The sequence below is a fragment of the Pogona vitticeps genome, chromosome 4 (assembly GCF_051106095.1).
Source record: "Pogona vitticeps strain Pit_001003342236 chromosome 4, PviZW2.1, whole genome shotgun sequence".
Classification (NCBI taxonomy): Eukaryota; Metazoa; Chordata; class Lepidosauria; order Squamata; family Agamidae; genus Pogona; species Pogona vitticeps.
In genome coordinates, this window is record NC_135786.1 from 50,060,524 (window position 1) to 50,076,672 (window position 16,149).

General features: G+C 42.1%; 1 protein-coding gene across 4 annotated transcripts in view; it reads left to right on the plus strand.

The window, feature by feature from the left end:
- Positions 1-16,149, plus strand: part of PIK3C2B (phosphatidylinositol-4-phosphate 3-kinase catalytic subunit type 2 beta) — a 115,513-nt gene that overhangs the window by 4,097 nt on the left and 95,267 nt on the right. Inside the window, exon 2 of one of the 4 annotated variants that reach the window (XM_078391903.1) lies at positions 9,818-9,918. The exons of the other annotated variants lie outside the window; for them this stretch is intronic. The gene's annotated coding sequence lies outside the window, so the exon portion shown is untranslated. The remainder of the gene's footprint in view (positions 1-9,817; positions 9,919-16,149) is intronic. 4 annotated transcript variants of the gene reach the window in all.

A 16,149-nucleotide genomic window follows, 5' to 3' on the forward strand; every position in this document is an offset into this window, starting at 1 on the left:
CTCTGGTCCATGGGGTCATGAAGAGTTGGACACGACTAAACGACTGAACAATAACAGGAAGTACACAATGTGTGTCCAGGTAATTGACTTGGGTATCCATATTTTCATCAGGCACAAAAGCCTTTTCCTGTAGCCTGGAAGTAGTATGTTCATGGCTGAATGAAGATGTGTATATGAAATGCAAGAGTGTGATGCTCACTTCAGGAAAGAACTTGATCCTCTGGCCTTGGTTAAGGAAGTAAACTAGGAACACGAATTTGCCAGGTGTATAATCTCTTCAGCAGATTCCTTTTGAACTGTTCTCCCTGGTGGAGACATACTTGGCTCCTATCATGCCCCATCTCTTCTTGTTATGTATTTAAAGGAACACTAAAAGCACGTGTTTTTGCCACTATGTGCATTGATATTGCCAAGAAAGGTTAGGCCTGGGAAGGATGAATCCTCACTCACAGCTTGGGAAAGTAACCATGCTGACTGAGGAATTCCAGGAGTTGTGATCCAAAAAACGAATTTTTCCAGGCTGTGCACTAGCTTTCCCAAGGTTATGTGCTGTCTTCTTGGACATTTGGTTAACACAAGCAAAGCAAATCTTGTGTCCTCTCTGTGTTTGGTACACCGTTGCATATGGAATCTTCTGGTGCAGCCTTTCCCTCTTTGGCCACCTCCATAAATTTTGGATTAAAACTCACATCTGCCTCAGCCACCCGGGAACAATAGTCAGAAATTAATGGAACTGAGGTCCAAACATCCGAGAGGTGCCGTGGATCAGAAGGTGCTGCTTGCATGCAAAGTACCTCCTTATGCAAAGCAAATTGGCAGTCACTCCTGCATTTGTGGCCGTTTCTTATCAAGCCATCAAGATTACATAAATCATTGGGCTCTCTTGTTTGAGAAATAAGTGCTGGATGTTTCAGTGGCTTGTTTATTCTTTAAATGTGAAATGTATCAAAGATACTGCTTCATAGGCTTTGTGGGTGAGTGAAAGATGAGTAACTTTTTCCAAACACTGATTGCAAGCTGGAAGCCAATCTAGCTGTGCAGCAGAGAGTAGTGAGAAGGTAGTTTTGGATGTATGGCCAACAGTTAGGTTTGCTAAATGTGCTGTGTGGGCAAGAGGTAGTTTTATTGCATGGAGTGCCCAGCGGTCAGATATCAAGGTTTAAAAGTCAGGATGCTCTAAAACAGCCATTCTCAATGGGGGGATATGGTGCACTGGGGGCCCCTGGCGCATTTGAAAGGGGCCACCTTATGAGGTCCGTTATGTGACTTCTGCAATCCTGATTTGGCCTATAATTCTTCCATATTGTGTTTATGGCCATGGCCCAAAAAAGGTTGAGAATGACAGGGATGGGAGCCATACCTTTGGACCCAGATGCCTTATGACTTCTGCAAGCCTGTTCTTCTCTGTTTTTGAGTCCTTGAGATATCCTCTCAATCGGGGTCCCCAACCTTGGTCCTCCAGATGTTCTTGGGCTACAACTCCCAGAAGCCTTCACCACTACCTCTGCTGGCCAAGCTTTCTGGGAGGTGAAGTCCAAGAACATCTGAAGGCCCAAGGTTGGGGACCACTGCTCTAGATGACAGTGCCCAGAGAGACTGGGACATATTAGTGCTGACAGAGGCTGGATAAATTGCTCTTTTGAACTGTAACTCCTAGGTTCTTCAACAGCATGGCCACTCAGTTTTACAAGCTCTGCTGCAAAGTGCTGAGGCAGTCACACCTGCTCCCTTAGCTCCTTCCAATGTGTTGTGTTACATTTACGTGTATGCAAATACACCTGTGCCTTTCGCTTCCTGACAGTTAAGAACCAGACTTTCAAGCTTTCGCAGCAGCTGAAGCCTGCTGTGCTCAGCTAGGAGGGGGAAAAGCCCATTATTGAATTGCTTAAAACCTGAGGCAATAATCAGGATTCCCCTGGCACTGCTACTGCTGAACAGTCAGTAGCTTGGGTCTTGAACTTTTCTGAAAACATGCCCTCTTTGGAGCCTTTGCCCCAGAGGTTTGTCTGCCAGTATCTGCACCACAAATTGTCATGCACAACTGGTCTCTTCTGCAGAACTGAAACTTCTGCGTAGGAGATAAAAGGTTGTGCGGAACGTGACTCTGGTTTTGGCGAGGCTCTAGGATAGGCTGTGCCAGAGAGTGCGGCAGCCGAGAGATAACAGGAGCAGTGAAGATTGCAATTAAATTTGCTTAGCTTTGTGCAGCTGCCATGGAAGAGTCGTCTTCTGTCACATTGTACATCTTTCTGAATTATTCACCCAGTGCGTGAAGCTGGCACGCCTCAGTGTAAATGGAGAGCTGTGCATGATGGGTGGTGTCTGCAGCAGATGCTAGCGATGTGCAGAGCCAGGAAGTGTTACCTTTTTGAAATACAACTCCCAGAATTCTCTGGCCAGCCTCTGTGTGATCTCTTGATTGCAATAAAGATCCTTCTCTTCCCAGCCAGCATGACCATTGGGTGGGGGATTCTGGGTGTTGCAGTCCAAAAAGTAAACTCTCACAGCTCTGATAACAGTGTCCCTTTTTATAAAAACCTCCCACTTCACTTTCTACAGAAATTTAAGACTGGAAGAGTGCAGGCAAATTAATGGAAGCTCTTGACAAGAGATGCCTTCTTCGGGCTAATGAAACTGAACAGGCTGCCCTTCCAGGCTTCCCTCCTAGCACTCAGGGTAACATGACCCTGACAGCTGTACCACAGCAGCTCATTAATACAAGATCAGAGCCATTCCTCCCTGCCTATCCCCACAGTTCAATTCTGATCACTCCCTTTCCTGTTTTCAGTAAACTCTGTGCTCAGTTCAGACCACTGGCAGGAAGGCTGAAGCCAGACATTTTGTGGATGTCACTGTTAAGCAGATAGACTGAACTTGTGTTGTACTTACTGTATATCCAGAGCTTTGGATTCCAGGAGTGGTCCTGTTGATTGGGGGACTCTGGGAACTGTGCAGAAAACTAACATTTTCAAGCTCTTGAAATAGTTCAAAGGCTTGCCAGTTATGGAGACATTGATACTTTCATTAGCCTTTCAATGATGTCTAGTTTAATAAAGTAGCGTAATTGTAGACCCTAGATTGTATGGATGTTATGTCCCCTCCATTTTAGTAGTAATAAGGATAACAAAAGCTATCTGCAGGAATTTTGCTGGAGGCAGGCTCACATCTATAGTGGTATGTTAGCAAAATCTGCACACACAATCTGTACCACTGCAAGATGGTATATCTATTTGTGTGAATTAAAATAGAATTCCATGGGGCATGCATCTCCTTTGCCATCTGCCCTGTGGACTCCTGTGCAAAAAACTAGCATTTCTTTTCTCAACCACATACATTCCAATTCCCGATACTAGTTTAGAGCAGAGATATTTGCATCGGGGAGAGGTGGGAGCAGGTACATTGCACTTCTTTTGGTATTGTCCAAATATTAATATACTTAGGGAAATGATGCTAGACATTATAAATGAAGTTATACAGTATAAGTGGACTTTGCTCGTTTTAAACATTTCATTTTCCTTATTTTGGATATATGAATAAGATACCTCAAGATCAGCAAACAATCATTAACCTGATAATAGTTTCTGGGATGGCACTTAGATATAACTGGAAGCAGAAGACGCCCCATAAGTAAAATGGAGGAGAACTGGTATTTACAATGGATCAGACACCCAATGTGATGTAGCTGATAGAGTGTCAGACTCGGACTCAAGAGGTCTTGGTTTGAATCCTCACTCAGCCATGAAAAATCACTTGGGGTATAGAACTGGCAAAATCACTGCTTACCCTGAAAGCCAAAGTTGCTATAAGTTGGATCCAGCTTGAAGAAACAATTTATTTTGGATCTCATAAACTTTATTAATATTAAGAAAGGTAGAGAAAGGTTGTTGCAAACTATGCAGAATAGTGCTATGCACTGATGGGGTGGTATACAAAGCTAAGAAACAAATAAAATAGATAAATAAATTGAAAGGAGCAACTTAATATTGGTTTTGATTATGTTCATTGTGTGATGCTCTGTATTCTCTTTTCTGCTGTATGGCACGGAATCATGGATTTTAACAGAGCAACTGTACAAAAAGACATAAATATTTGAAATGGGGTTTTGTCACAGGACACTAGGAATCGAGGTGATGAAGCACTAAAGCAAATCTATATGGAGCAAGAAGTAATAAAAGCCATAATGTTCAGAAGGCTGGAATGTTTGAAGCATATAATGAGAACATAAAGTGCAGATTGTTACAGCTGATCATTCAGGTTAAAATAAATTGAGAAAAGAAGTGCAAAAAGGAAGATAACTTGTTGGCTGAAGAACCAAGGAGACTGGCTTGGATGTAACATGACAACATTGTTGAATCCAAGGTAGCTATAGTTGTCATAATGTCTAGCCACCAGCCAGAGAGAAATGGAGGAGAAGAAGACAAATATTCTGCTAGAAGATTGAAAAATTTTATTATATTTTAGAACAAAATATAATAATATTTTATAACAAAAATGTAAAATATTTGATGCTTTTAATGGGAATGAATGTGCTAAATGGCGTTTTAAAAACGTGATTTAAATCTTTAGCAAACAAATTCTCAACCCACAGATGAGACTTAGAACAAATTAAATTCAGACTGCATGCTGTCACTTGGTCTTTTGATCACCAGTCAGCAAAAACAAATGAAATATCCTGCTGAAAGGGTTTGACCCTTGTACGCTTTTTCAGGTCAGGTTTGCTTATTTGGCTGGAGCAGTAAAGGGTCTCTGCTCTGGAATTCATACAAACTAATTTGCATATTACGTAAATTGCTTGCTAACATGCTAATCAAGCTCTTTAATTGGATGCTGTGTACCCGTTGCTTTATATTTGCTTTTGGAATACAACATTTCAACCAAATTTGAGGAAAGAGCAGTGGACAGCCATGCCAAGAAAGAAGAGTGGTCTTTTTCATCTGTGCTGCCTTGCTTTCTCTGAGCTGGTGAACAAAACAAATGCAAATTTTTTCATAAGGACTGGAGTCTAAGAAATGGGCTCATTAACAAGAAAAAATCTAAGGATAAATTTCTGCACTTTAATACTGGAAGTACAGCAGGTAGATGTGGGCAGGGTTCTAAGAGGTCATCCTTCCAGACTGACTCCCTGCAGGAAGCAATCACTCATAGTATACAGACATTAGGCCAGACTCTGAAGAAGAGCTACTGTAACAATGTGCTTAAGCCATCGTTAACATAGTTCAGAGCTTCGACGTGCCACACAGCTGTAGATGGCTTCAGTCTGTCATTAAATTAATTCTTTTTAAAAGTCATTTTCTAAACACTGAGCCATCCCCTGCTATACAATAGTTTTGGGGTTAGGGGAGAGAATATGTAATGCTACTTTAACTTCCTGGCTCTCCGTTTCAGACTTCCTACTTCATCTTCTTTGCCAATGCTTAGGCTCCCATAGTCTTGATTTATTCCATGAATTATGCCATTCTACAGAGCCACCATGGATTGGCAGCAGGAGTTCTTTTTGTCGCCGTGACTCATAATTAGACACTGTTTCTCATTCATGCTCATCCGTAACATCAGGCACAATGACGCAGTCACCTTAGGCTGCAGATGGTGAAAGATGGCAGCAGGTTACTAGGACGTGGTGCCACACAACCTCCTGTGTACCCCCAAAACTGGCCTGCTGCATAAACTTCTCCTCTCCAAATTTGGATTGTCTAGGAGTCAAACTCTAATTCAAGTTCAGAATTAGAAGTTGATAGCACAATCTTTCCTCCATGAACACAATCCCTTTAGAGCAGTAGTTCCCAACCTTGGGTTTCCAGATTTTCTTGGACTAAAACTCACCAGTAGCGGTGCTGGCCAGGATTTCTGGGAGTTGTAGTCCAAGAACATCTGTGGACCAAGGTTGGGAACCACTGCTTCAGAGCATTGTGCTGAAACAGTCAGAATTTGAACAAAACCAGTGTTTACCACCCTGTGACCATTCACCAAACAAAACAAACTGAAGAAAGTTTGTGCTAGACAATAAGACGTCTTTTTTCATTTCAGGGAGCATCACTTCTAAATGTGGAGCTGACTAGTTTTGATTCTTTTAATCCTAAAAAGGCTTCCTAATCTAGAGCATCTTCGCGAGGTCAGGGCCTTAGTTTTGGGCATTAGCTTCTGAATGCTTGCTTATTCTGTACATGATGTCAGAGAGTTTGTGCATCCCTCTATATGCAGGTAATGATCTTGTGCTTTTTGTTTGCTGGCTTCATACATTTATATACTGCCCCATTAGTGTGAAGCACTATTCTGGGATGGCTTAACAAATCATATAATCAAACAAAGAATAATAATGAAAAACCGAACAGTAAATATCATAAAATCAATACAAATCACATCAGCAGACATCAAGGAACCACAATGGGAAACATTGCCCATAAGAGGGCAGGAAGGGCACGTGGCAAATGAAAAATCATCTTGCCTTGCCCCCCTCCCAGCTCAGCTGATGGGGGGAGACATCTACAAGGACTGTAAGTTTTGCTGCCCTGTGGGAGGGTGAAGAGGAGAGGAAGGTGGGCGGGCTTGGCTGTGAATTCCCACAGACTTGAGTCCAATCTTTCTGCTTGACTTCCCTTGTCTGTCTCTGAGCCAAGCAGGTGGTGCTCAGCTGCTACAAACGCAAGGGCGCAAGCTGCAGTCTGTTTGTGGTTGGGCTGCCCGTAACCCCTAAAGTGTGCAGACACGCATCTCAAAAGGCCAGATGGGTCGCCCTTCCTCTTTTAACTCTTCTTCAATAATCAGTTGCAGCCTCTTTGCATGAGATTTCCTGCAGTTATAAGTAGAAAGTGGGAAATGGTATGTGTGAGGTTGGGTACTGATGGACTGCCCTTCTGACTTTGTTGGTCTTTGAAGGTGGGGTGTGGGGGTCCCTGTAATCTCATTGCTCATATCATAACCCACAGCAAAGGGGCCATTATTGCATGTACTGTCTGTGAGGTGGGGGCTACAGCCAGGAGGTGTATAAAACAAATGAACTGACTACACTATTAACTGCAGTATAGCAGTGTTCAGTGCCTGGAGAAGTTAATTTTTGGCCTAAAATGAAGATTTTGAGAGCTGTCGTCCCAAACACACCAAACCTTTCCCAAGCTCTGTGTGTGAGTTTCATTACTGCGTGAGAGCTTTCCAGAAGTCGATCAACAGAAAAAACTCAGCACATTTGGAGGTTGCATAGAAGGATTTGGGGATCAGATAGTCATCCATTCATTTATTTATCTGAAAGACATTTGCTCTGCTCAGATCTCCCTAACTCCATTTCTGAGGTCTTCAGTAGATGCTTTATGGCCATTGTCTTTTCCTCCCTCTCCATAGCAAGGTGGATACAGAAACAAGCTAAAGCAGCAGTTTCTCATGAAGCAATTGCCTCGTGTCATCCTCTAGCTTTAATACTCTGCACCCCCATTTAGCTGGAAATGTTACTTTTAGGGACTAAACCTTCCAGAATCCCCCAGCCAACAAGGCCATGCTAGAGTTGTAATCCGAAAACTCGTACATTTCACAGGCTTTACGCAGCACACATATGCTTTTGAGAGCATTGATTTACCAGGGGATCTGCTGAAATTGTTGGAACCAAACTTCTAAAATTTACAATGTTGTGGAGAGCTCACATCTTTTTTTTAGGTCTTCTCAAAAAGAGGAACCCATCGCATCTCTGGGAAAGACCAGGTCTGAGGTGCTATAAAATAGAGAAGAGTCCATGTGGTTGGCTGAACATTCAGCATTGATTTCCTGATATTTGTCCACTCTACAAGAATCTGAGTCTGGGAACAGGGTCTCAGAGTGTAATATTGTTGGACTTACCCAGTGATGGTTTTGTACTAGTGGAAAGCAGTTCTGCTTGCTGGGGAGAGAACACTTGATTTTTTTTTCTCATCTTCTCTGATTGCATCACCCTTTTGTGCTGTATTCTGCACCGTTCCTCCTGGTGTGAGCAGATTTAATGGGAGGGTATGTGCAGTGATTAGGTAGGGTCAACTCATTTTGCATTAGCAGAAGCACTTTACATTCAGCACTCTGTTGGAAACCAACCAGTGTTAATCTGTCAGGATGAAAAAAAATGTTTATCTTGGCTCTTTATTTCTAAAGGATTGAATCTGGCTCTTTTTGAAAACAGTCTTCCATGGTTTATAGCTGGAACACACAGAGAGAGATTCTTCCTTAATTCTCTTTAAATGGCTAGAGAAAGGAAAATGAGATACATTCATTGGAAGTACAAGCAACAATGAGAATAAAAATGTCTTCTGGATTCTTTCCTTTGAGCTCTTCATCTACAATCGCAGGTATTGTGTATGTTGCAAAGTCATTTTGCTAGAATTTGCCTGGCTGAGATAAAGAAAAAGACAATGCTCTCCAGTCCATGTGCAAAACCTGAGCAGATGTCTTATTTTGGCAGTTGTGATGGCATCATCTCTTCCTGGCATAGCAGACTAGTTTAGGGGAGGCCAACACAGGACCCATGGCCAATATACGTAGCTCTGTCCTTCCTGCTCCAAGCCACTGCACGCCTCCCCATTCCACTCTGTCACATGAGGTGGATGCCCCATTCTGCCTAACAGTAGTGCTGGCTTTGGCAAGAGAAGATGCTTAAAGTGGACTTTAACTATCAGGTAACTTCAAAAAACATAAGAAAGATAACAACAAAAATAACATAGCGAAAAACATACCTCCAAAAGCCATAAGTCTTAAGTCTACTAAAGCTTGTTCATTCAAAATTTTAGATATTGTGCCTTATTTCCAAATCCTGTAAACAGAATTTGAGGATGTTGTACTTTAAAATAAAAAAATCTTTTAAAAACAGTGCAATAAAACTTACATTTTTAAGTAGATTAAACCAAGAGGGCCAACATTATCAAGCGCTATTTGAAACAGAATTTTAAAGTTACAAATAAAAATGTTTAAAGCTTTTTGAAATGCTTGCAAAAATAAAGTTTCTAACATCAAATAGAGTACAGCATTGGCACCAATGAGCCTTCCATGGAAAGCTTGTTCCAAAGTCCAAATGGCACCACAAATAATAAGGCTTTCTCTTTTGTGAATGATAAGTGTACTTTCTTTTCAGAATCCAAATACAAAAGGACTTTCTGATCATTTAAATATATGAGCAAGTTGATTAGTGCAATTGGTGCTTTTTGAAATAACTCTCCCAGGCAATGTTGTGTTTTCAAATCAAAGTACTATATTTTTCCATGTATAAGGTGCTACTTTTTCCTAAAATCATTACGCTAAAAATTGAGGGGTGTCTTATACATGGAAGTAAGCTGAGGAGAGAACAGAACTGTCTGTACCTTTCCTCTGTAAACATGCTTCATTCAATCAGGAGGCTTAGCTTCCTCCAACCACGAGCCTTATGGAACTGAGATCAGCTAATGCTGTACAAACCAATTGGAACACACCTCATTAGAGGTGGAGGCTGTAGGCAGTGCTCAGATTCAACAGGGACTCGTAATGTCCAAGCGTTCTAAGCCCAGAGGCTGAATACTCAAAGCTAAGTTAAAATTTCTTAATTTGGGGTTAGAAAAGTGTGTGTGTGTGTGTGTGTGTCTTATAAAGGGGGCATCTTATACATGGAAAAATACAGTAATAATAATATTTGAACTGCCGAGCTAGAGAGGACCCTAAGAATAATTGAGTCCATTCCCTGTCAAGGAGGCACAATGGGGAACTGAGCTTCCAGCCCCATACCTAAACCACTGAGCTATCCAGCAGTACAAGTCAAAGTAATATGACTTCCCCTAGGAAAAGCAGCCATAATTCTAACAGTAGAATCCTATACTTGAATTTTTGCTTCATTTTCAAGGGCCACCCACATACAGTGGGCTGCAGTAATTCAGCCTTGCAGTGACCAGCACTTGGATCCATGAAAGACTGCACCTGCTGAACCAGACAAAACTACAAAAGGTGCTCTGAGCAATTTTTTTTGTAATTGCATTTGTAATATAAACCTATCAAGAAGAAATCGTGTTCATCTCCTTAATGTACGTGCCCACTGCAAACAGTTTTTAAAAATCATTTTTAAGTATTACATTCTACATCTTTAGTGTATGACACAAATATGTGTTGAAACGTTGGTACAAAGAAAAAAAAATATACAGAGCCACCACATTGTTTCCCTTCATTATGTATGTCCCCCTCCTGCTGCGGTGTGTTAGGAATCTTTTCGTCAATGTTGCCACCACTGCCTTGCTCTTTGCAGGAAACAGTATGGGATTGAGACTGTGATCCTGTGCATATTCACTCAAGAGTAAACTCCCCCTTTAACAAACCAGATAGATGGATCATCTTGTTTTCCTTCATGGCTAATTTAACCATCTTTCTTTAGAACACTTGTGCAAGAAAAACACTTTACGCTGAACTGTTTAGCTGTGCAACTAAAGCTTAGTCTAAACTAAAGTTTAAATGTTTTGGACTGCAGTAGTAGAGGTGCTGATGAATTTTTGAAACCACAGTATACAAATGTAGCTTTCTCAAACTTTATCCTCAGAATCTCTCTTGGCCCATTTTCTTTGTTGCTAGAGCAGAACTGATGGTTGGATTCCAAAATATCTCCTGTATGGAGAATTAGTGCAGGGAAAGCGTCCCAGAGGGAGACCACAGCTGCGATAAAAGGACATCTGCAAGCGGGATCTGAAGGCCTTGGGAATGGACCTCAACAGATTGGAAATGTTGACAGCTGAGCATTCAGCCTGGAGGCAGGCAGCGCAGCATGGCCTCTACCAATTTGAAGAGACACTTGTTCAGCAGGCTGAGGCAAAGAGGGAGTTCCGAAACCAGCAAAATCAGGGAGCTGGACAGGGGACAGATTATATTTGTCTTCAGTGTGGAAGGGATTGTCACTCTCGGATTGGCTTCCTCAGCCACACTAGACGCTGTTCCAAGACCTCTATTCAGAGCATGTTACCATAATCTCCTGAGACTAAAGGATGCCTACTAAGAGCAGTACTATGTTTCTTGTCTTTTATCTTCCAGCGTTTTTTTGCAGAAAATGTACAACGTCCCTGGAAACAATTATTCTTCCGGTGGCTCTACAACAAGCTAATAAATACAGAGGTGGAACATGAGATGTTTATTTCATCCAGAGACACTCTAAGACTAGAGGAAAAATATGTACGAAGTTGCTGCTGTAGTTTGGAGCTGAAGCGTAACTAGAAAGTTACCACCATACTGGCCTTTCATGTGGCTTCCCAGTGGTTTATAATTCTTTGTTACTGACTTCACACACACACACGCGTGCGCACACACACACACACACACACACACACACACACACACACACACACACACACACACAGAGAGAGAGAGAGAGAGAGAGAGAGAGAGAGAGAGGCAATTTTATTTCTATTCCTTTGGGGATTTATGTATGAAGTTCATTTTTCATCCACAACTACACTATGCTTTCAGTTTCTCTCAGTGTGTTCTATTATGAATGTGGCTGATACGCAGGTAAGGCATATGCTCTGCCACTGATTGATATGGTCCCTCTGGTATGAGGTGACTTTTTATAGTTACCTTCATGTTGGAGAGTTATATGCATTAGGGTTTTGAGAGCAGGTTGCTGGCTTACCAGGTCTGCAGAAATACTGGTTGATTATTATGTGATGCAAAGACCTGTTATGCTATGCCAAGTCCAGGATATAAGGAGATCATTGGCACAAGACTCCTAGAGAAAAACCCAACTCCTGGGAGATTATGATGACATCTGTGTGATTCCATTTGAGAAACAGCTGTTTTGCTAAATGCTTTAAGGGGGACCCAGGAAGACTTCATAATTTGCTAGCATTACACACTGATTTGTTCTTCCTATATTGCTGCTATCCCTTGAAATATGTATGTAGACCAACTCTTGGTTGTCAGCTTTGGCAGTGCAGGGAGAGAAACTGATGTTGTTCCTCTTAGAAGCAAGCATGCCCATGTTCTGAAGGTAATTCTCTGTGGAAACTAACCTCTTGTACTATATCAAATCATTTGCCAGAATACAGGTAGAAAATAATCAAGATTTGTACCACAGGCATTTCAGGCTTAATGTAGCTCGCTCTTCCCCTATCTCTCTGTAGCTAAATTTGTAGCTTTCTTTAAGTGATAGATGCTACCTTAAAAAAATCAGGTGTTACAGACTGGTATGCACTATAATATGAAGAACTAAGACTATATGTACAGTAGTTCCCACCACCTACAGCATCATCACAATTTTTTATTTTAGGTAAACAATGAGGGTGATCAGATGGGCATATAGCTTGCTATTTGGCTCTCTTTTGGTATGGTTCAGTTCACTCTGTTTTCTGGTGACCACATATGTTTTCAATAAGAGTGACCCATCCTGCCCCTTTTACAAGCTATCCAGTTTCTTTCTGACATAAGCACTAGCCTGTACTTTATTTGATGTGAATGGGAGTGCGCCTGATTAACCCATTCTGTATCATGTCCAATTGGTTAATTTGCACCCAAATAGAACTGTGGGCAATGTTATCTGACATGACAACCCTGTGACATATTCAGTGTGCTTTAACATTAAAAGAGAGGATGGAGAAACTCCCTCCTCTCTTTTTGTCTTATTTTTAAAAAAATATTTCCCTAACTGATGCAGTACAATTCTAATAAATTAGAGGTGCTCCAAATGCATTTTGGAGCAAAAATTAATATAAGACCCTGTCTTATTTTCAGGGAAACACGGTACCTGGCAGAACACAGCCTTCCAATGAGATTGGTCCATTGTACACAATCTTCCGAGATGGGGCAGTTGAGAACACTGACCCTAAGAAAGGCCCAGGAACTGGGCCTTCTTGGCTGTTACCCCTCATCTTTGGAACTATCTTCTATCTAAAATTTGCCTAGTTCCTTCACTATGAAGCTTTAAACCAGTGGTCCCCAACCTTTTCCCAACTGCGGACCGGGGGGAGTGGGGTGGTGCGCCCATGGAGGGGGTGGAGCGCACTCTCGTGGGGTGTTGCTCACGCACATGCGCATAGCACACTCGCAGGGTGTGGAGGTCAATTTTCTACCCCTGGGTCTTGTGGAGGCTACAGATGCTGTTAACAGTAACCAAAATGGAACTGTAAGTGGCTGGAAATTTGCTTCTGGATTTGAAGGAAAAGGTATTCTTTCTGGTTAAATGGTGCAGGATGACCTGTGGTGTTTTAAAAAGGTGAATAGTCGCATCCCTCTCTCTCTTCATACCCAGAGAAAGGATGGCTCGGGGACGAATGGTAGCATCGGGGGCAACATGTGTCCCCCAGGTCTGCACTTTTGCTTTCCCTTACTTCAGTACTTGCTACTGCATTAGGATGAACAGAATGCTTGCTCATACACAGATTGTGTTTTGACATAATGCAGATGTGCACATGATCCTGAATCTGGTCCTCCAGATGTCACTGAATACAGTTACTACCAGTCCTAGCTAGCCTGGTCAATGCCAAACTGCATAGTCCACTACATCTTGGAGACAGAGACTGGGAAGGTTGGTCAACACTGATAGTTAGCAGGTTTCTTGCATTGCAGACAGGCATCTTTCTCAGTGCTACTCAACACTACTTGGAATTGCAAGGATGGGGGAATGAAACTTAAATACTTTGCATGAAAAACATACCCTCCCCACTTCACTTCACCCCACCCCATATATCCAGAAGCCCAAATCACTTGCTTCCAACATGAACATTCCTTTCATACCTATTTAGATGCACCACAGCTCTTTTACTTGCTCTTGAAGATGATATACAGATTGAAGCAGCAGGCAAGAGAGAATTGGGTTAAGCAGAGAACTGGCAGACAGACCACTTGGAGAACATGCTGATTCAAAGCAGATCAGCAGACCAGCACAGAGACAGGAAAGAAGCTACAGCGGACCCTCGACTTACGGAATTAATCCGTATTGGAACGGTGGCCGCAGGTCGAAAAGTCTGTAGGTCGAGGGTCCATTTCCCATAGGAATGCATTGAAAACCATTTAATCCATTTTAGCCAAAGGGGGGAAAAATCCCAGGCTTCCAAAGCTGCACCTGCTGCTGGGGACTGGAGACAAGAGGGCAGTGGGTGGAGTTTTCGAAGCCCAGCAAGCCAAAAGCCGGTAGCGGGTGCGGAGGTTGGGGCAGCTTTTGGCTTGCGGGGGTTCGAAAGCTGCACCCACTGCCCTCTGTCTCCTGTCCCCAGTGCCCTCTGGGCAGCAGGGGTGGCTTTGAATTTCCTGCCCTTTCCAAATTATGAGCTAGTCACTCTCTTGGCCTGGTTTACCTTGCAGAATAGTTGCGAAATTGGAAGTTGACTAGAGTTTAAATAATTTATCTGCTGCTGCTGTTCTTATGTGCCGTCAAGTCATCTCTGATTTATGGTGACCCTATGGATGAGTAATCTCCAGAATGTCTTGTCTTCAACAGCCTTGCTCAGCATTTACAAACTCAAACCTGTGACTTCCTTTAGGAAGCCAATCTATCTTGTATTTGGTCTTCCTCTTTTCCTGCTGCCTTCAACCTGCTACCTTCAGCATCATTGTCTCTGCTAGAAACTTTTGCCTTCTCATAATGTGCCCAAGGCATGACATGCTCAGTTTCATCATTTTTGCTTCCAGAGATAGTTTGGGCTTGATTTGATCTAGGACCCACTTGTATGTCTTTCTGGCAGTGCCAGTTATTCACAAAGTCCTCCTCCAGCACCACATTTCAAATGAATACTTTTTTCCAGTCAGCTTTCTTTACTGTCCAGCTTTCACTTCCATATATGGTGATTGGACAAATAAGAGTGTGGATGATCTTGGCCTTGGTCTCCAGTGACACATCCTTACATTTGATTATCTTTCCTAATTCCTTCATTGTTGTCCTTCTGAGTCTTCTTCTGATTGCTCGGCTGCAACCTTGCTTTGAGCTGATGATTGGACCAACGTATACAAAATCTCTAATTATTTCAGTTTCTTAATTGTCAATGTTAATGAAGTTAATGTTAGTTGAGTAGCTATTCTATAGTCAGTTTATCTGTCCAGTCCAAATAGTCCAGGGTCTTAAGCAGGGGTCTTTCATTCACCGGAACAAGGGAGGCTGGTGACTGGGGCTGGTAAATCTACTCTGGATTTTAATCCAAAATTTTAAGGATGCTAACCAAGGTGCTGAACTCATTTGGATTTAGCTGCACTGAACCTTTTTACCTGCAGAGCCAGGCATGTTCATTGCGTTATGGCTTTTCCTCAGGCGAGATTTCCCTTAATTTGAAATGGCACTAGTCAGACTCAGGCTTTTTGCCAACCCCAGAGTCTATTTAATAAAGTTAACTCAGTTACCAAATAAAGAGAGGTGAGAACTGTTTATACTGGCCATTAATATTTGCAAGAGGGTGGAACACAAAGGCAACATCAAAAAACGTCATACTTCTGTTGCTTTTTTGCGCGTGTGCCTACATTTCACTTTTCATCATTAACATCTTGGGTTTTGCCAATTTCCAGTGTGCAAAGCACTGTTGGGGGGGGGAATGGGCCACAACTCCCCAAATCCATTCTGTTTCAATTTATTTTTGAACTATAGGGTTCAAAGCTCCCACAACCAATTTTTGAGCTATAACTCTCAGGACCATGTGGCTGGGAAGTTATGAGAGTTGGTGTCCGAAAATAAATTTTCGATACTTCCCCTGCAAAGTATTGTGCAACCTCCCAACCTCTGACTCCACAGCTAGATACTTAAATCACTGTGCTATCCAGCAGTTCTCTCAGGCTTACTTTATATGGAACAAAGCTTGATGTTGTTGTTTATTTTATTTATTTATTTACTTATTTATTAGATTTGTATCCCGCCCATCTAGACTACGTCTGCTCTGGGCAGCTTACAGTAAAAACATGAAAAACAATATATGAACAATTAAACGACAATTTAAATCAATAATATTAGTGGCATTCAAGATAGAAAAGCAAAATGTAAGTTAAGATAGAAAAGAAAATCAAGTAGTGACCGGAGGGAAGGCCTGCCTAAAGAGCCAGGTCTTAAGTTTGCTCTTAAAAACACCCAGCTTCGTTAGGCCCCTCGGCCGCCTTTCCTGGCTGTACCGAGTCATTCGAGTAGATCTAGGTGGGAGAAGGCATTCTACTAGGTATCGAGGTCCTAAACCATTTAGGGCTTTATATGTCAACATTAGCACTTTGAAATCAATGCAGAAATGAGTG